General features: G+C 37.9%; 1 protein-coding gene across 1 annotated transcript in view; it reads right to left on the bottom strand.

Annotated features, from left to right (window-relative positions):
* Window positions 1–21,009, bottom strand: part of ptprfa (protein tyrosine phosphatase receptor type Fa) — a 274,429-nt gene that overhangs the window by 235,647 nt on the left and 17,773 nt on the right. The window lies entirely within an intron of this gene.

The following is a 21,009-nucleotide window of genomic DNA, read 5'->3' on the forward strand; positions in this document are numbered from 1 at the left end:
ACTGTTCATTTCTCATGCTCTGTGAGCAGCGTGTTATGTCTCTCAGAGCTGAAATGAGTTCTCTTTCGCTGCTAATTGTGATTCAGCGGTTTAAGATCAACTGTTTTTAAACTGCAGTGCTTAAAAACGCATGCAAACAATAAGCTTTCATGACCACGCAGCACAGTAACGTCATGTGAGTGTAACCGTGATAGAGACGATAGTCAAAAATCTCTACCGGTAGCCAAATTTCTATCTGTTAATTAGAGATTGCCCGATATATCGATCTACCGATAACTTCCCCGATATTTAAGTATTTTACCATAATTGGATATCGGTTTTGTAATATCGGATTTAACGATAAACGGCACCATCTTATGGGTGTTTTGAGAATTGCATGCAGGATCGCCATTACAGCGCATCTGAGGGGAGACGAGACAACGGCATGCACAGGTAAAGTATACTTACCTGCTTTGCTGTAATTAGTAAACTTTATTTAACATAACATCTATTAATGCACAAATTAGATGTGTTACATAAATGCCTGAAATGAAGCTAGTTTATGCAGTCACGTAAGATAATCCATCAAGTCCTGTCCCAATAAAGATGTAACTTTGCATGAATTAAATAATACAACCATGAATGTGCACATGTTGGAAATAAACGCGCTGAATTTAATTCTCTCTCTGTTATCTATGCTCATCATTAGTCTCGTGAAGTCGTCTGCATTTTGCTGATCACTTAGTGGGTTCATGCTCAGGAAATGCACCGCATGTAACTTTTAACAAGATTCACTTGTTTAAAACACCGAAATTATATAAATATTTACTATTTAACCACTGAATTAGATTATTTAATCTGTTGTACTAAATAAGCTGTTTCATAGGGGAAAAAAATAATAAAATCAACCCTTTATGCTGGGTAAATAAACAACCCAATTTGCTGAGGAAAATTAGCCCAACCTGTGTTCTGTCCTAGGTTTACCCAGCCCTTGGCCTAAAAACAACCCAAAATGTACACATGTATATGAAAGGAGAATGAAAGTGTGTCAGAGTGTAGAAATGTATGTATGTGAAAGGAGAATGTAAGTGTTTGAGAGTTGAAATTTGCACAGTTTAAGTTAAAGGAACAATATGTAATAATTTTGGCCGCTAGAGGTCACTAGAAGCCTATTCAAAACAAAGGCGTAGCTTGATGACGCCAAGTTTTAGAGCGGAATCTTGGGAAATGTGGTCACCACTTCAACAGACAGTGCAAAAGACTAGGGATAGGACTTGGGAACAAATCATGTTTATGGATGAGGTTATTTAGTATGAAGCAGAGCAGGACCGAGTGTTGTGGGAGCTGAACGAGGCTGCTGGAGGGATTGCGCAACACACGCCTCACGAGCAGCGGAACTTTTATTATGACGCAGTCGCCGTCACTGTTTCCGCTTTTCCGGTCATAAGTATGAGCAAAGAATATACTCTCTGCTATGAGGTAAGGCAGCTCTGTTTATTATTAGATACATTTGAGTGTGTTGAAAATGATGTTATAACGTTACACATTGCAGTGAGATTTTAGACTATCATATTAAATATTAGATGGCTTGTGTTGATAAATGGCATGGAATTAATTTTAAAACGTATTGTATGATGGAGAAAATTATGTATTACTGTTAATACAAATAATTATGTCTATTAAAATGTGTAATATATTAAAGCTCTTTGGTTTTTCCATGTTTTCTATAAAATAAAACCGGAAACCGATGGTTAACACGGATATGACGCAATTGACAGGCGACTCCTCACACGTCCCGGAGCCTTAGTTAAAATTGCAATTTTCTCATGATTTATAAATAGTTGGAAAGATTTGGGATATTATATGTACTCAAGTGAACAAAATATATAACACTGGCCAGTGTTTTTTGGATATTTTACTGCAAAAATATTACATATTGTACCTTTAATACAGTTTACTATTTATAATTTATGCAAATGAGAGCAAATACACCAAACTTATTGCTTATTTTTCAAAATGAATGCTTATTTTATACAATAGTTACTCAACTTTATGAAAGCAACCAACAACATCCTAGAATCATGGAGGTGAGTTTTGCAACTAACATTTGTTTTTGTTTGTTTTTTTCTTGTTTTGTTTTTTGACATAAATAAATAATACATTTTATTACAAATTGCTTTGTTCATAATAAGTGTTACAAATGCCATTTTTTATAATACATTTTTTCTCTGTGAGGAATGACATGGTCTTCTGTGCTGGTTATCCATCTCTCCTCCCATATTCTTAGAGACGTGTGTGTCATAGTGATGCCACACACAACTCGAGCTTCTCTTACCTACATGTTCGTCTGGGGTGGGAAATGAACTTTACACCTTAAGTCTGCCTGACTAATGGCCTGTCAACACTCTCACTGCGATTAAATAACACATCTCTCCAACAGTAACACAAGGGCTGTCATTATAACAGACCCGGAGTAGACAAGAAGCTAGTGAATAGGAGAATGAGGACAGGGTGTGGACAGGATTGAGCGAAGTGGGACAGGGGCAGACTCAGAGTCTTCCTTCAGTCTAGTGGAGGGCATTCAGGAAACCTATCATCTAACGTGTCAAACTGTGGCGAGCCCTCCAGCAAACAGCATGGCCAATTAGCTGTAATAACAGGCCTAACACGCTTTGCCCAATCCTCTTTCATCTCCACACTGTCCAGTCCAACATAGACGTAATGTATTTCACTTCTAATATCTGGCTGGAGTCACGGGGACAATGTGCACTTAACACTCAACACACATTTATGTACATACACACACACATGAATATGCACACAGCTTTCACTCTCTGTGGCATCCCAGAGAACAGTATTATCGCTCAGAGGTTGCTCTTTCATAGCTTTTGACTTGGATGTAGATAATTCAGATGTAGATCATTTGGTTGCAGATAATTCTTCAGATTACAAGGGGACTTTAAACACTAAAAATTAAGCTATTAGTGATATAAATGTTTTTATACAATTGACACAATTTACTGGGGTGTTGTTCTCAGGAGAAAATTTTGAGAAGCAGAAGATATTAAGATCCAACAATCAAGACATTGAAGAGATCTTATTTGTGTTTTTTATGTCCAAACTTTTAGATTACTTCACCAAATACATGTTTTTTTACAATGACTATGCATTTATAACATGGTTTTGATTGCCACTGACAATAATTTAGACTCGTCACTTAGTTTGTTAAAACAAACGATTAATACAAATGCACTTTTTAAAGCAGGATGGCGAATTTGAGAGTTCAATGTGAGTCTCATATTTTTGTTGATGCCTTTACTGTATGTTCGTTTTTTAAGCTGTAAAGACTTTCTCAAAGACTGCTGTTGTACAGTACATTACACTCTTAAAAATAAACATTCCAAAAGGTGGTTTTCACTGTGATGCCATAAATGAACCCCAAAGAACCTTTCATTTTGAAAATTCCATTCCACTACAAAGAACCTTTTGTGGAATAGAATGCCAATAAAGAACCTTTATTTTTAAAGGGTTAGTTCACACAAAAAGGAAATTTCTGTCATTAATTACTCACCTTCATGTTGTTCCAAACCCGGAAGACCTTCGCTCATCTTTGAAACACAAATTAAGGTAATTTTGATGAAATCCAAGAGGTTTTTTATCCACCACAGATAGCAACATCATTACCATCAATTAAGGTCTAGAAAAGTAGTAAAGTCATCGTTAAAATAGTCGACATTAAGGTTGAACCACTGTAGTCACATTGACTATTTTAACAAAGTCTTTATTACTTTTCTGGACTCTGAATGATGGTAATTACGTTGCTTTCTATGGGGGGTTTAAAAAACCCTACTGGATTTCATCAGAAACATCTTAATTTGTGTTCTGAAGATGAGCGAAGGTCTTACAGGTTTGGAACGTCATTTTGGCAAGTGGGGCATAAATGACATACCCAAAATAAAAAGGTTGCAGCTCATACATCATTCTGAATAGACACATAGCCAACAGATATTTAGAAAGTCAACACTTCAAGTTACAAGTTACAGTTCAAGACTCAGAATTACTCAGACTGTTATTAACCCCTTAAAGGTGCCCTAGAATTGAAAATTGAATTTACCTCGGCATAGTTAAATAATTAGAGTTCTGTACATGGAAATGACATACAGTGAGTCTCAAACACCATTGTTTCCTCTTTCTTATGTAAATTTGACTTGTGCAAAAGACCTCTGAAGAACAGGCGAATCTCAACATAACACCGACTGTGACGCAACAGTCAGGATCATTAATATGTACGCCCCCAATATTTGCATATGCCAATCCTTGTTCAAGGCATTAGACAAGCCAGTATTAACGTCTGGAGTAGACGTTCAAACCCCATAGTTTCCTCCTTCTTATGTAAATCTCATTTGTTTAAAAGACTTCCGGAAAACACTCGGATCTCAACATAACACCGACTGTTACGTAACAGTCGGGATCATTAATATGTATGACCCCAATATTTGCATAATGCCAGCCCATTCGACGCATTAGACAAGGAAAGGCAGTATTAACGGCTGGATCTGTGCACAGACAAGGTAAGCAAGCAAGGACAATAGCGAAAAATGGCAGATGGAGCGATAATAACTGACATGATACAATATACCATGATATTTTTAGTGATACTTGTAAATTATCTTTCTAAATGTTTTGTTAGCATATTGCTGATGTACTGTTAAATGTGGTTAAAGTTATCATTGTTTCTTACTGTATTCACAGAGACCAGAGCCATGTCGTTATTTTCATTTTTTTAAACACTTGCAGTCTGTATAATTCATAAACACAACTTCATTCTTTATAAATCTCTCCAACAGTATAATGTTAGCTTTAGCCGTGCAGCATACTATCAAACTCATCCGTTAGGGCTCTTAGTCCAAAAGTGTACATATTTGGAAAAATATTGATTTAGTATCACAAGTTTGCAAAATATTTTGTCATACAGAATACCAATTTCTATTCATTTCTCACTGAATTATGTGATCTGAAGAGCTGATTGAGCGTTCAGAGTGTCACTGTGCTCTGTGTCTGTTTCTTTCTCATGTGCGTCACTTATGATCTCAGACCTCTCTCATTCGCTGTACTGTTGTCAGTCACCTTACATGAATCAACGTCACCATATTCCCTGCCCCTTCTGGTCACGCTGTTCTGTACACTTACTTATAATGATCTCAATGAAAAATACAGCCAAACAAACATTTACACATGAAACAAGAAGCTAATAAACGCACAATTACAATGGTATATCTATAAATGTATTGTGTGTTTTTCATGCGATTTGGTGTATTTCCATATGAGTAAAGAAGGTTTATAATATCAATGCTAAGCAGGTGTAGCGATCAGCTGCATATAAAATGCTAAATATAACATGTCGATATCATTATATGACTAAAATCCACATTAGATTGCGATCGGAAGTAAATACAAACGTATAAAGTGTAATATTAATCTTTTAAATTGTGTTATGTAGCTTGATGCTAATTGTGGCTCAAATGCACCTGTCACACCAGGAGCTATATTCTATTTCACGATCGATTTCACATAAGGTCCCAAGAATATTCTTTTTTGTTTGTTTGTTTGCTAGAAAGACTTCAGATAATAGGTGGATTAATGTAAAGTGGGATGAATGTGGTGTTGATGGGCAAGCCATAATGCCAAATTAGGCTATAATGGCTGAATACAAACAAAAGAATAACTATAAAAGGATAATAAAAGATTAAGTCTCATTAATGAAAGGTGTGTGAAAGGTTCATTGAGTGAAAACAATAGAGCATGAATTGAGCAGTTAGAAGACTAGTTAGAAGGCTGCAAGTATGTATTCACAGGGCAATAACAGTGATTAGCATCTAATCAGCCTTCTCTAAAAACTCACATGACATGGTTTTACAATATGCTTCATAAAATGCATAGTTTTAGAGATATCATCCTCAGATTTAGTTGTGGTTATAAGTTGTTATACTGCACTCATATAATAATTGTATTCATTTATAAATACATTCTTTTTTATGTTTGAGCTTATAAATCTCTATATTAATGACAGAAATTTCATTTTTGGGTGAACTAACCCTTTAAGAGTGTAACATGGTTGTGTGAGGCCTATAGTACAACAGCACGACTGCCAGTTCTATCTATACAAGAAGTTAACATGAAATAGCCACAAAGAATGGGCTTTATTCAGATACATTTCCTATTTTATCTAAAATTAACTTTATAAAAATGATTTCTTTTTGTGCGTGTGTGGTGGAGGACTTTGCTCTCTGCTTACAGGAGCTCCTCTCCTCCAGTTTATCCTGAGGGCGGCTCCGTGCAGATCCATCTCTCACATTAATAATGTCCTGACGTGACGAGAGTACAGCCAAGAACAGCCACGTTACACCTGCACTGTAATACAGCACAAAGAGAAGAGATCCACACATGGTACAGGCTCATTACACGCTCCACATCACCACCTAACTAAACACAGGTGTGCACATGCATGGGGGTCATTGTTCTTTAAATTTGTGACTCTCCTGAGATATAACAAAGACCTCTTTCCCTGTTCAAAATGTTGATGGAAAGAGGAAATTTGACATGTTGCAGAATTAGAGGAGATCTGGGCTTTAGTATCCTCCCAGGACCGAATCTCCAGCCAAACCTCACAGTCGGTCTCATCAGTCTCGAGAGGCTGAATGATCTGCATTATACACCGATGGAATGACGTGCCCACGTTCCTTTAGACCTGAAGGCAGAGTTGGATGCCTATAGAGTGGTGCTCTGCAGAAATATGTTTTTCATTTAATGCTTCATGTGAACAGACTGGTGTGTGTTCAACATGCAGCTCACGGAAACAAATCCAGTTCAGCAGCATGCTAACCGTTGAATTTATAAATGTCCATGTGTTTTCTTAAAGGAATACTTCAGCCAAAAATTAAAATGATGTCATTATTTGCTCAACCCATCATGATGTTACATTTTTAAGCAAAACGACAACCATGGTTTGAGTGCTTTGTCAGATATTAAAGCATGTTTGTCCCAAACTTTCCTAAATCTCAATGAAAGTAAGACTGAGGCAAATGTGTTTGGACCTCTAGCTATTTTTTGGCAGCACAAATCAAGTTTTGGGGAGCCTGGTCTCATATGTTAATCACTTTGTTATAAAATTGGGTGTTGAGAGTTCCTGAGTTCGAGAGAATTATACATGCCTTTATAAATACCTTTTTTAAAAAAAATAATGTTTTAAATAAAAAATTTCAATAGAGAAATATGTAATGATGGTAAAAACGGAACTGCATTTATGAATGGGTCATTGAATCATTTACTTTTATGATTCATTCAGAGCCACAGATTCATTCATGCAACACCACTGTGTGTTGCAGATCTTCTGTGGCTTTCGTTGGAACTATTATTTCATTGTAATATTGAGCAAAAAACAATGACAATACTCCATTTAAAATGTTTATCACTTCATATTACTCTTCTTTTTTTGTTGAACTGTTATATAAAATCAATGTCACATTTGCAATCATGTGGATATTTGGGGAAAAACTGCATTTTTGCTCATATAATATATTATCAACATTAAAAACGAGAACAGGGTTTTTATATCGAAGAGAGTTTGAGTCTTATATCGATCTCAACAACAAATTGTACAAAAATATATAAAGGAAGAGTTAATTTGCAAAAAGCGATAAATGCCACTTTAAAAAAAAAAAAAGTGTGGATATTTGGGGGGAAATTGCATTCTTGCTTGTATAATATTATTATCAACATTAAAAACAAGAACTCACAGGGTGTTTGTATCAAAGAGAGTTTGAGTCATAAATGGATCTCTATGCACAGCCTGTGTTTATAGGCTATTTGTTCATTAAGTGTGCAAGCAACCTTTTTTTCTTATGGTTGATGACATTATTTGACTCATGCTGGTAAGTGCTAAAACCCCACTTTTATAAAGGTACATTGTTGAAAATGGCAGTAGCGTGATTTGTTAAAGCAGCATACTCTGCAATCAACATATTTGCACGCTGCTTGTATGGATGCAGTCAGTTTTGACCACAAAAGACTGTTAGAAATACATGCTCGGTTTTAATGTTATTTTATGGTAGGGTAAAATTAAATGAATGGCAAAACACATACCCCCTCTTGTCATCTTACGTACCTTCGCACCCCAGTTTGAGAACCACTGAGCTAGATGTTTAAATGATTAGTTCACATTCAACTGAAAATTATTCCAAGCTTTACTCACCCTCAAGCCATCCTAGATGTCCATATATGACTTTCTTCTTTCTGATGAACACAATCTGAGATATATTAATAAATATCCTGACACATCCAAGCTTTATAATGGCAGTGAGTGATACCAACGAGAATGAGCTGAAGAAAGTGCTTCCATCCACATCCATCTATCATAAACATACTTCACATGGCTCTGGGGGGTTAATAAAGGCCTTCTGAAGAAAAGTGATGTATTTGTGTAAAAAAGATATCCATATTTAACAAGTTTTAAAGTAAAATATCTAGCTTCCACCAGACTGCCTTCCATATTCAACTTACGAAGAAAGTGTAAAACTCTCTCAGTTCAAATCGCTTATGTTACGTCCTACGTCTTCCCTATTCAACTTACAGAAAAAGCTTAACCGACGTGATGCCAGCACTTGTTAAATATGGATATTGATTAAATATGGCCTTTATTAACCCCCCTGGTGCTGTGTGGAGGATGTTTGTGATGGATGGATGGATGGATGGATGGATGGATGTGGATGGATGCACTTTCTTCAGCTTCATACTCATGACCAGAGCTTGACATTAACGTTTTCGTTTACCAGGCACTGTGGCGAGTTACTAGCCACTCAGGATTTTCACTGGCCACAATTTTGCTGTTGTTATTTTTGTTAGGCTATATTAAAAAGAACAAAGAGGCAAATTAGCAAATTACAAATACAATAGTAAATTAAATAGCCTGAACTCTTTTTTTCAGATATAGTAAGGTTTATTTAACATCAATTAACATTAATGACAGACAAGTATTTATTTAATTGGGCTGCTGAATGCATGTATATAATATACTGACACATATCCAGTTTTGACCAACCTGTTTACATGCACTTAAGCCATAACCGACTGTATTCACGTGAGATACTCCACACACGATGGACATTTTGACATCTGTGTGTGAATGTATTTGACTATTCAGACACAAGGAGGTCTGATTGCGTGTACGCGAAAGAGCGCTTCTGTTGTGTAATTCAACGCGATTCCGCCAATCCTGCCTTCACTATCTGTAAGTTAATCGATAATGAATTGTGAACGGATTGTAATTTTGTGCTACGATGAGCTTGGCTACCTTTGATTAGGCTGTAGGCTGAAATTATATTCAACCTGCTAAAGGGGCTAGTGGGAGGGGCTGTCTTACCCACCACAGGTGAATTCTACCCGCATTTGGGGTTGGCAGGTGTTAATGTCAAGTCCTGCTCATGACCCCTGTTCACTGCTATTATAAAGCTTGATTGCATCAGGATATTTATTGTTATATCTTTGATTGTGTTTATCAGAGAGAAGAAAGTCATATACACCTAGGATGGCTTGAGGGTGAGTAAAGCTTGGGGTAATTTTTATTTGAAAGTGAACTAATCCTTTAAGGTCATCTGATCAGAAACTCTTACTGATCCTTAGATCCAGGCTGAAGAAAATGGGTGACCGGGCATTTGCCAATAGCCGGCATCATATTGTAGAACAGCCTACCACTTTCTATCAGAATAATCTCAATAGAATCACTTTTTAAAGCAAAACTAAAAACTCTTTGAAAAGGCTTATAATGTCAAATGGGGCTAGTCTAAGCATCATTTAGATGTGTTTGTGTTGTGTTTTACTGCCATACTGCTGTACATATTCTAGTTTTTTAACTAATATTGTTCAGCACAATGATCAACTACTGTTGTTTTATTGTGCTTGATAAATACATTTATATTACAAATCTGCACAAGCGTGAATCAATTTGACAGATTTTCCATTTTAAAGCGACATATCCCTATAAACAGATGAAATGAAAATTCTGTCATCATTCACCCTTATGTCATTCCAAACCCATAATACTTTTCTTCAAACAAAGATATTTTTAATATGTTATGATAGAAACTAAGATATTGTGAAAACAAGCAGGAAATTGAGATGAAGAGTGAGTGGGACAAAAAACATTGCCTACACATACGCACCAATCATGCAACAGATCACACACACACACACACAACACACCAGCACCACCCACCTGGCCATGTCATTGACATTCAAACTTTCTGCTCTTACTAAAAAAAAAATAGTAATAATTAAAAAAAAAAAACAAGGTAGGAAAATGTATGCATTTTTTAATAATTATAAAAAATATAATGCTTAATTTTTAAAATGAATACAGTTGTCACCTACACATCTACAGATTCTGAAAAAGCTTGAATTTGTGCATATGCACTGAAAGAAGCGTGCGATTAAAATACACTTTCACACTTACAATGTGCAACAAAAAAAAAAAAATAGTTTATCTCTCCTGCTTTTGCTAAACCAAAATAAGAAATAAACACAAATCACAGGCCAGATTAGACTTATTCAGTGTGTTTGACGCTCTTGCACTGGTGTGTACACGCTCTAAACTGTTGCTGACACATGGGAAAACTTCTACACACTCAGTACCACAAAATGAAACACACAGTTGGATGCCGCGGTTCAGTCCAAGGGCTACTGATCAACAGAGAAAGAGCCTGATCAAGGCCAAAGCAGCCAGCATTAGATTCATGTGGGTGTAAAGTCAGCAGAGGCTCTTACGAAGGCTGCTGTATCTGTAATACACCTGTAAACTGCATCTCTGACAAGACTTTTGTCATTAAATAAATTATTTTGTAGATTAAACAAATGGGAGATGGCGACTGTGGTGTTGTGAGATACGGACCATCTGTCTCATGGACCAATGGGGGTCTTAATGTGTTCGTCAGCCCCCGGAGTCGCACAATCATGTTCCCTCTCCACACAGGGGAAATACTCCCAGTCAAGCAGCAGGAGAGTATCGAGCTTACATATCCCAGCATCCCCTTCCTCCAGCTGTCCTTGAAAGATGTCATAAGCTTCTCCACCCTGTACTTCACTCTAATAAATGCTCTTGCCCCATAAATATACACTGCATGAATCTCAAAGCTTCCCCTTCTAATGAAACATGGCACGCAAACTCAGAATAGAGAACAATTAAAAAGACAAAAATTATTTCTTCTGTTGAACACAAGATTCAAGAATATATTTTGAAAAATATGTTTTTTTTTGTCTTTGTTTTTATGTCTATATAATGAAAGTCATTATGGTTCAATTATGTTTTAGACCCCACTGACTTTCATTGTATGGTCAAAAACACAAAAAATTAAGTTTTATGAAAATGAACAGATTTCTGGAGTATATTTTAGAAGAAAAACTTTTTCAGTCTTAAAAAAAAAAAATCACATTTAATTCAATAATTTTCTTTACTTGCAATTTTCAAGTGAAAATTGTTTTAAAGTAAATTCTACACCATTTTTTTTTTTTTTTTTTTCAATGTGCAGTTGAAAATAAAAAAGAAAGCCATACAGGTTTGGAATGATATGAGGGCATTTTTATACCTTTAAAGACCCAAAGACCCAACTATACCTTTAAAGACCTAAAGAAGTTACATTTGATGCAAACATTGTATTTGCTACAACAAGCTTAACAGATAAAAAAAAAAAAAAAAAAACTAAATTTTTACAAGAAAAAAATGCAGCTACATTATCAAGGTAACCTTTTGATTCAAAAGAACAGTTTAGAGTTTCCTTCCTTCCTTCATAGTGATATTCACATTGTAATTGAATTTACCTCATGTCTGTCAGTTTTGAAGTCATCTAAAATGCTAGAGCACTCCTAAAAGTTGACAAAACAAACTTTTAACAGATATACACATTTAGAATTTACAGTTTGTTCTTCCTGGAATATAAACCAAAATATTGATGACTCATATATGCATGGCTATATACAAATTTATGATAACATTGTAAAAAAAATAACGAGAATGAGAGTCCATACTTCTCTAATTATAGATACCACAAACCACAGATCTAAGTTTGCAGAAAACAGATCGAGATACAAAGTCATATGAGGATAATTTGATAGCTGACTATTTGGTCATGTCCATGGGTGTAGAATACGTGGAGGACACGGGGGACATGTCCCCCACATTTTTATCCCCCTACACTTTTTTCAGGTTCACATAGAGTTTTTCATGGGCTAATGTGAATAAATCTAGAGATAATTTCAAAGAGACAAGATAATATATGTATGACCTGACATTTTTATTCTTATCGAAAACGAGGCAATATAAGAATTATGACACGCTAAACACTGTTAAGGTCACATTCCCATTGAAAATAAGCAATAAATATCTGGATACTTTAGATCAAAATTTTTCCCACTCTCAGTGGAAAAGTGCCCAAACAACATCGCTCTGCAACATTGCTCAAAAAGTTGCCCCATGTATCATCACCTTTATGAAATGTCTGTTTCATTCATACTCGAGGATGCTCTCTCACAGAAAGTCCAAATGGACTCATAGATGTAATAACTTGTGGCTTTCCAGGAAATCCCTTTTATGGACAAAGGCCTCCAGCTATAGCGGAGTAAAAAGCAGAAACGTTTTGACTTTTTAAACGTGAAGACAATAGTGTTCTTCAATCCATCTCTGGGTATTTTCACAACTATAAAGTATATCAATAATGCAGTGCTAACTGACATAGCTTTTATTACAGTAGAGAAACTATAAAATATTTCTTTTTACTGTGATTAAAAAGCCTCATCAAGTGTTCGGGTGGCTTTAAAATACAAACACAAACTAATCCTAAAATTTCATTAGGAAATGTTGATGAATATGATGATTATGCAATTACTCTATTTTGTTTAAAGTTGTTTTTGCTTTCTAGTAGTTTTATGTAACCCAATTAGTGATGATGCATTAAAATGATGGAATGTAGAAAACTATGTCTAAGAATGATATTAATTGCTATTATGTATGCATGTATACTTAAACATGTATTTTATAATTAGTAATTTGTATATGACCGCTTTACTGACAGTATAGGTTTATGTTGAAAATAAATATTAAGCTGTAGTGTATAGTACGAAATTTATATTAAAGTAACAGAGTAGAGAACATTTATAAATTAAATACAAGGGACTTGTAATGCTGTAGATAAGGCATTTTACAGACAAAAAGGAGGAGAAGAGCCAAGAAGAGAGCTAACAGGAGAAAATGCAGGCTACGTCAGAAACACCTTAAAAGGATTGTGGAACACTTGGCAGTTCTCCAACTGATGACAACAGAAGAAAATTTAACATCGGCAGTGAACTGTTTGAGTATAAAAGACTGATGGGAAGACTGGCTAGACAGATACTGATTGAGCAGTGTCTCTCGACGCGAGAAACCCAGCTTATTACACCTTTGATTGAAACTTTGCTTTGTTTTGTTAACTTTGTTAATAACCTTTGTTTGCCTTTACTTTTGTTAAATTGTAATTAAAATTATTATTACATTAATTTCAAATGACTGTCTACCGATATTTTTATTACAAAACCCTTGAGCACGAACAGACCACAGAGAAGTCTTCTGAACAAATTGTAAGTACTGTTTGAATGCTTATGATTTAGGTCAGATTTGACTTACTCAACCTAACCTGAGAAGAATACATAATAAGGTTAAAGGTGTTAAAGGTACAATATGTAAAATTTTTGCAGTAAAATATCAAAAAAACACTATGCTAGTGTTATATATTTTGTCCAGCTGATTACTAACAGTATCTCTAATGTTTTCAACTACTTGTAAATCATGAGAAAATTCCCATTCTAAACAGTGACACGGGGCAGTGCAGTCGTCGGTCAATGACGTCAGTTACCCTTTGTTACCGCCTTTACTAACGTAGAAACCACATGACAACAGCGCCGTGGCAAATGCGGAAGTAGTGTCTAGCGTCCAGCAAACTACTAGCTTGCTTCAAGCAGTTCCTTATTTACTTCTTGCACGTTTTATGGTGGATTGTCTTACTTATTTATGGAACGTAATTACTGTTTACCATCTGCCGCTTGTTCTGTCGACAAGCACAGCTCCCGTAAACCCATGACCGGAAAAGCAGAAGCGGCGCCGGCAACTGTGTCATAATAAAAGTCCCGCTGCTCGTGAGGCGTGTGTTGATCAATCGCTCCAGCTCCTCGTTCAGCTCCCGCAACACTCGGTCCCGCTCTGCTTCATATTACAGTAACGTTAATAATCGCATCCACGAACATGAGTTCTTCCAGACTCCAATCCCTATTCTTTTGCACCGTCCGTTGAGATGGAGACCACATGTCCCAAGTTTCCGCTCTAAAACTTGGCGTCATCAAACTACGCCTTTGTTTTGAATAGGCTTCTAGCGACCTCTAGCGGAAAAAATATCACAAATTGTACCTTTAAGGTAAAAGTTACACACCATAAAACAGAAAATAAAATATAAATTAGTGGTTATTGTTCAGCAGTGTATTTCATTTCATAATAAATTCTTATTGGTAATAATTATTTTATTTATAATTATTATAGGTTTAAATGAAAATATTCTGACAGTGAGTATTCAACATAAATGTTCCACATTTCTGTCCAAACCATGGTAAATTATAGTACATCCATGGTAAATGTTTGTAAGGGTGGTGATTTTGGGATTTAAAGGGATGGGATGTTTTCCTCATCAGTCTTATTAGGAATGTTGAGGCTGTTTCATCTGATTTAAAACTAGTTTAATCATCGAGTGATTTGTGGTTTGTAACCAAGAGGTGTTTGTTGAATTGAAACGCTTCTCACTGGATGTCGCAATGCTGTTTAATAATGGTGTAAGGGACCGGGAATAAACACAGCTCCTTTATCTACTGGGTGTGCTGCGTAGTTCAAAGTAAACTAGTGAAACACTTGAAAACAGTGCTATTTGTTCTGTATTTGTTGTTACTGATGAGAAACCACTTCAGATGATTCAGTGACAGAGTGGTCAGAACGAATCTGAATCTTTTCAGACCTTTATGCAAGCGTGTTTAGCCAATTCATGGAAAAGAAAGATGTGAGCCAAAACAATGACTAATTCATGAACGGTAGGTATCGCTGGTTCACTCGACAAAAATATGGGACTCGCATAATAACCGCTGAAATATTCGCACAAAAATGTTTCTCAGGTCAGTCGGAGGAGTGTACATGATACGCGCAGTGCATATAGCCGTACAGCTCCAGGGGACACTCTGGCCATGTATCTGACCAAATTTAGCTGCACCGCCAGGAAAAGAGGAGGAGTGAGGCTAGGGTGCCCTCAGGCCGGATGGAGATGATTGGCGGGCCGGATTTAGCCTGCGGGCCGCCAGTTGAATAGTCCTGCTGTATAATGTCTAATGTTGTTTAAAAATAGTACTTAAATGAAACAGAACACATTGTCACATTACCTCATTGCATTGAATGTGTATTTCATTATGAGTCATTTTAAAAATAAATGTTATTTTTTATTCAATTTTGTGTTAAATCATGTTTAACATGTGGCAGTCTGATCAAATAAGGAGTTAAGCAAAATTGTGATGATAAAAAGTGGCTGATTTTACTAACAACACACTGGAAGTTATAATGGAAGTAAAGCAAGGTCAAGTTATGCTTATTGATTGTCATACAGTTTTGCATTCAGCGTGCTCTGTTGTATGCTGCACATTTGGGCAAAATGTAGTAGGTAATCAGTTATTCAATGCATACAGAATTTATAAAATATTTACAGCACTGCAGAAATAGCCACCTGAATTTTGAGTTCCATGAGGAAACAACATCAAGGGAAAGAAAAATGAGTAGTCAAGCCAATTAATTTGTCTTTTAAAAATGGCGTGCAATCAGTTGATTTTACTATCAAATAATCTTTAGCTGACAGACATGAAATGATTACGAACATGCAGTTCCACCGTGACCCACTCCTCATTAAGAACAAGTGACATGTTCACGCTTACCTAAATTGCCCCTCATCAGCCACTATTATAAACACGCTCATTAAAATACTTGGTTTTGGTAAAAGTAGATGCAGTTTTAAAAGACTGGTGTTCTGTTTGACTATTTGTATGCTTTCCATGTCCTGCTGTTGCTTTTATGTGGGCTATCATCAGCAGGTGCGAGTCTGAGAAGTGATGAAATTCAGCAAGGCACGAGGAAACTCTAGTGCGAAATAAAATATGACTGCACGTGTGGTGGACGGCATTACCCTCTCGTTTCTCAACGCATCAACCAGCGTGCACATGTCGTGGAAGAATTCCAGGAAACATAAGCTAACAGCTATTGCAGTGAGCATGAGAAAGAGAGAGAGAGAGAGAGAGAGAGAGAGAGAGAGAGAATTAACCTGGCCACAGGACCTCCTGGCAGATAAGGGGGAAAGGCAATGGTTGTTTATGATTTCTTATCTTATGCTTAATAAAACGTCAATTTTCAAACTTCACCAAATCAGCCTCAGGAGAGCTCATGGCCAGAGGTTGCCAAGCTACACGCTAACTCATTAACAGCAGGGTTCATGCGGATGTTTCTGTTCTTTCATCTCAAGGCACATGCCACTTCTCTTAGATAAAACACTTCTGTGCATGGCTACTCAGCAAAGAACAAATTAAATCAAGGTTTTTACAGCAGCTAAGGTTAACTGTAACTAGTCAACAGATGTTCTCTTGGAAATGTCTAATGGCCATTTTATGGGTTTGTTTACCAGAATGTTCAATTAATAAAAAGAATCACTGTGAGGCATTGCAAACAGTGAGTGAAGGAGAACACTGAAGCCCTGTGGCTTTGGAGACTCAACGAAGAGCATCTTAAAAGCAGATTAAAAGAAATATAACATTCATCCGTCCTTCATTCTGTTCAGAGGCCGAGAGGCAAACTGTGTTCAATGTGCACTGATGTGTTGAAAATGAAGTCAAGAGAGAATATGGGCTGTCCTGTGGTCATGCTGCTGGCATTGATGACTGAATCTCTCTTTCAAAGACAAACATCACAAAGTGTAAGGCCAACAAAGCCTTACATCAACACTTTTCCCACATAGTGAATCTTCATGACTTTTCCATGACCTTTCCATCGAATCTAGATAAGATAAGATTTTTTCTGAATTATTTCATAGAGATTGCTGGATCTGTACTGTATGTCAAGTACCAGTTTTTCTGAATAATAGATTAATCTCTTCCACTTTACTACTAGTTGCAGCACAAAATAAATATGAATGAACATCAGAAGGTATTTTGGAAGATACAGTACAATAGGGCTGTGCTCAGAATATCGATACAACGATACATCGTCATGAACTCCTGACGATGTGCGTATCGATACAGCAGCTGCGTATCGTGTCTGTCTTGCTTTTAAATCTAGCCAATCACGTGACGTCACGTGCCGCTCTCGAACGGAGAAACACGCGATCTCCAAATCATCGATCAAAGTGTGCTAACGTTTTAGGACAGGTCGATGGTATATAAATCATGGCCGAACGTTAGCGTTTGTCAATCAAGCCAAACCGTCCATTCAGAAACCGAGAAATTTGAAGGCCGATCTCTCAGGTTGAGGCGCGAGCTGGCTTGACTGACGTTTTCATGAGGATATAGTTTATGGACTGTTTTGATTTCGGTAATTACATTTAGAAAGTTAAAAGCAGTGATGGCATATATAATAGATATATCTGAAAGCGAAACGAAAGTGATATTGGCCTCGTCCAGTGGGGAGGACGCACGAGAGGAGACCTGCGCATTTAATAATTATGTGTATACTAATACAGTAACAAATGTATTGCTCATGGTTGGTTCATGTTAATACATTATCTGATGTTTAACAAATGAACCTTATTGTTAAGTGTGTATTGTAAACTCATGTAGCGCATATTTTGTAGACCACGTTAATAAAAACGTATGTTGTTCAAGAACATATTTTTAGTTGATATCCAAAAAAATAATTTTTACAGATGAAAAAAACAAACACAAAACAAAACAAAAAAAACAGGCAGTATAGACATTATTATAATATTATAGCCGATATAATTAACTAACTTAGTTTTTTTACAAGTCAACTTACTGTTGCAAGTGAAATTAGTCATTGAGCTTTGTTGATATGCTTCAGTGTCACTATAATTGTCAATTGTTACTGAGGGAGTGACTTTAAAAGCAAGCTTTTAAAATAAGCTTTTTGTGACATTTTTTTATATTTAATTTAAATCATTGTTTTTTTTAATGACAAAAACAAAATAGTTTTTTCAGTTATCATGACTGTTATAACACTGGTTATTCAATAAACACATATTACTGTTACTAAACTCTGCTCAAAAGAAATTTAAATTCTAAATTGAACCACATCGTGATACGTATCGTATCGTGGCTTTAGTATCGTGATGCGTATCATATCGTGACATGGTTGGTGATACACAGCCCTAAAGTACAACCTACTGAAATGTACCATACCTCATGCAATCACTCAATCAGTGTTTCAACCATGCAAAATAAATAAATAAAAATAAAAACTCATAGCTCATAACTAATTAATTACATTTTTACTTGACCTGACAGTGATGTCTTATTTAATGCATGTTTGAATAAATCTGTCATGTAAACATGACAGCCACATTTTAAGTGTTTTATTTCTGCAATGAAGTATGAGTAAAGTTGATATAAATGTGCAGTTTAAATATTTAATATATATACACAAATTAACAGCAATTACATTGAATAGTTTGCACTTTTAATAGCTTGTTCATTTTGACCTTTAATATTATAGTACTGTAAAAAGTGACAGGTGTTACGGTTGCTGGTGTATAAAGCACACGACGAGGAGAAATATACATAAACAAGTCTTTTACTGGAATATCCACAGGAGAGTACAGGAACAGGCAGGAACATACACCCAACCATACAAGTACAATACCGGACCACATATGACAGGAAACACAGGGCTAATATACAAGGGATAACAAGGTGGGTGATTAGACACAGCTGAATGTGATCAGTTACCATGGTGAATGACTAGTGGCGGGAAATAGAACAACAACAAGTCCAGAGTGAGTCCAAAACAGAGTGCACATGTAACATATCGCCCCCTCCCGGAAAGGCGCGTCCTCGCGCCGTGGAGAGGGAAAGAAGAAATGGATGGTGCTGATGGTGTAGGAGGCGGTTCGGGAGGCGGACGGCTATCTGAGAGGAGGTGAAGTGCAGGAGTCCAAGGAAGTGCTGATGGAGGAGAAATCCAGGGAAGTACAGGTGGTGAAGTCCAGGGAGGTGCCGATGGAGGAGAAATCCAGGGAAGTACAGGTGGTGAAGTCCAGAGAGGTGCCTTGAGCAGAGTCCAGATGTTGCTCCAGGCCACAGCCAGGACGGCGACCCAAGGCGGCGTTGCTGGAGGGAGGAGCCGAGGTGGTGAAGCGTTCCAAACCACCTTGGGGAGGCGTGGAAGCAGCGCCGCTGATGAAGAGGGACCCTTAGGCGAAGACAGTGAGCCGAAGGAGCGAAATGATGCCGATGACCTCTGAGTCCGCGACAACGTCCTCGTGACGGCCCCCCGAGGCAGCAGCAGTGTACTGGAGGGCTGAGGTGAAGCTGGAACGACTGAGGGCCGAGGCGGAGTCTGAGGGAAGGCGGAGCCCAACGGAGCCGTAGGGGTGGAGGGTCGGAGAAACTTGAACGACCCGTAAGTCCGTGGCGAAGTGAAGGCGATGTCTGACCCAGGCGGAGTCGCAGGACCGAGGGAGTCCAGTGGAGCCGAAAGCTCGATGGTCACTGCTGTAGACGAGGGTGGCAGGAGCAGAGGCGGAGGAGTCAGGACGATGAGTCGAGGTGGAATGACGTGATCTGAGGCCGGAGGCGGAGCCACAGGATCCTCATCGCCTGAGGCTGGCTCACAGCAGGCCCCAGATGTAGCCACGCCACTGAGAGGAGGCTGGAGTAGAGCTGAGGGCGTGATGTGAGACAGTGAAGGCTGGGTAGCAGGCAAGGTTGTGGGCTGGAGAACAGGCAGAAAAGCAGAGGGACTAGGACAAACAAAGTCATTAACGGGGTTTTGGAGAGGAGGTGGGAGAGGGAGGCTGGGCGGGACCATTTCATCCAAAATGAAAATGACAGTCTCAGGAGGTACTAACGCAGGTAAGGAATCTTCTTCAAAGTCATAATGGTCTATAGTGCTTGCCTGGAACTCCCTCTCAGTGGCGGGAGTGTGGGCGGGGCTCCCATCCAACCCCTCGTCTTCCACACTGTCTCCCTCGGCGATGGGGACAGCAGACTCACACACCTGGTCATACACGCTGGGCTCGGTCTCCGCGGCGATGTTACTCTCAGTCTTTCCACGCCGTCAGAGGGTTCCTGGCTGGGCACTGAAGTGGGAGTGGGACTGGCGTCGTTGTCACAGAAATCCACGGTCAACGACGATCCACAGGACGCCAGTACCCACTCCACGTATTCAGGGAAGCTCCCTCGAGGTCCTTCCCCGGACAGCAGCGCTTTGGTGGCGGTGTTCAGTCCAGCAAACAGGAAGTTGCAAAGGCTGCTGTCCGGGTAATGTGTCGATGGTACAAGAAACAGAAAGTTATTCAAATGTTCCTCGAGGGAGCGGTCCTTCTGCTCAAGGCAGATTAACAGAAATGCGGGTGTGTACATAGTGATGGGGAAGAGGAGTGAAACACGAAAAACACTGGGACGGAAAACAACAAAACACTAAACACGCCGCAATCTGTTTGACTGTTTTGGTCCGGTATTCTGTTACGGTTGCTGGTGTATAAAGCACACGACGAGGAGAAATATACATAAACAAGTCTTTTACTGGAATATCCACAGGAGAGTACAGGAACAGGCAGGAACATACACCCAACAATACAAGTACAATACCGGACCACATATGACAGGAAACACAGGGCTAATATACAAGGGATAACAAGGTGGGTGATTAGACACAGCTGAATGTGATCAGTTACCATGGTGAATGACTATTGGCGGGAAATAGAACAA

This window comes from Chanodichthys erythropterus, chromosome 21, assembly GCF_024489055.1.
Source record: "Chanodichthys erythropterus isolate Z2021 chromosome 21, ASM2448905v1, whole genome shotgun sequence".
Classification (NCBI taxonomy): domain Eukaryota; kingdom Metazoa; phylum Chordata; class Actinopteri; order Cypriniformes; family Xenocyprididae; genus Chanodichthys; species Chanodichthys erythropterus.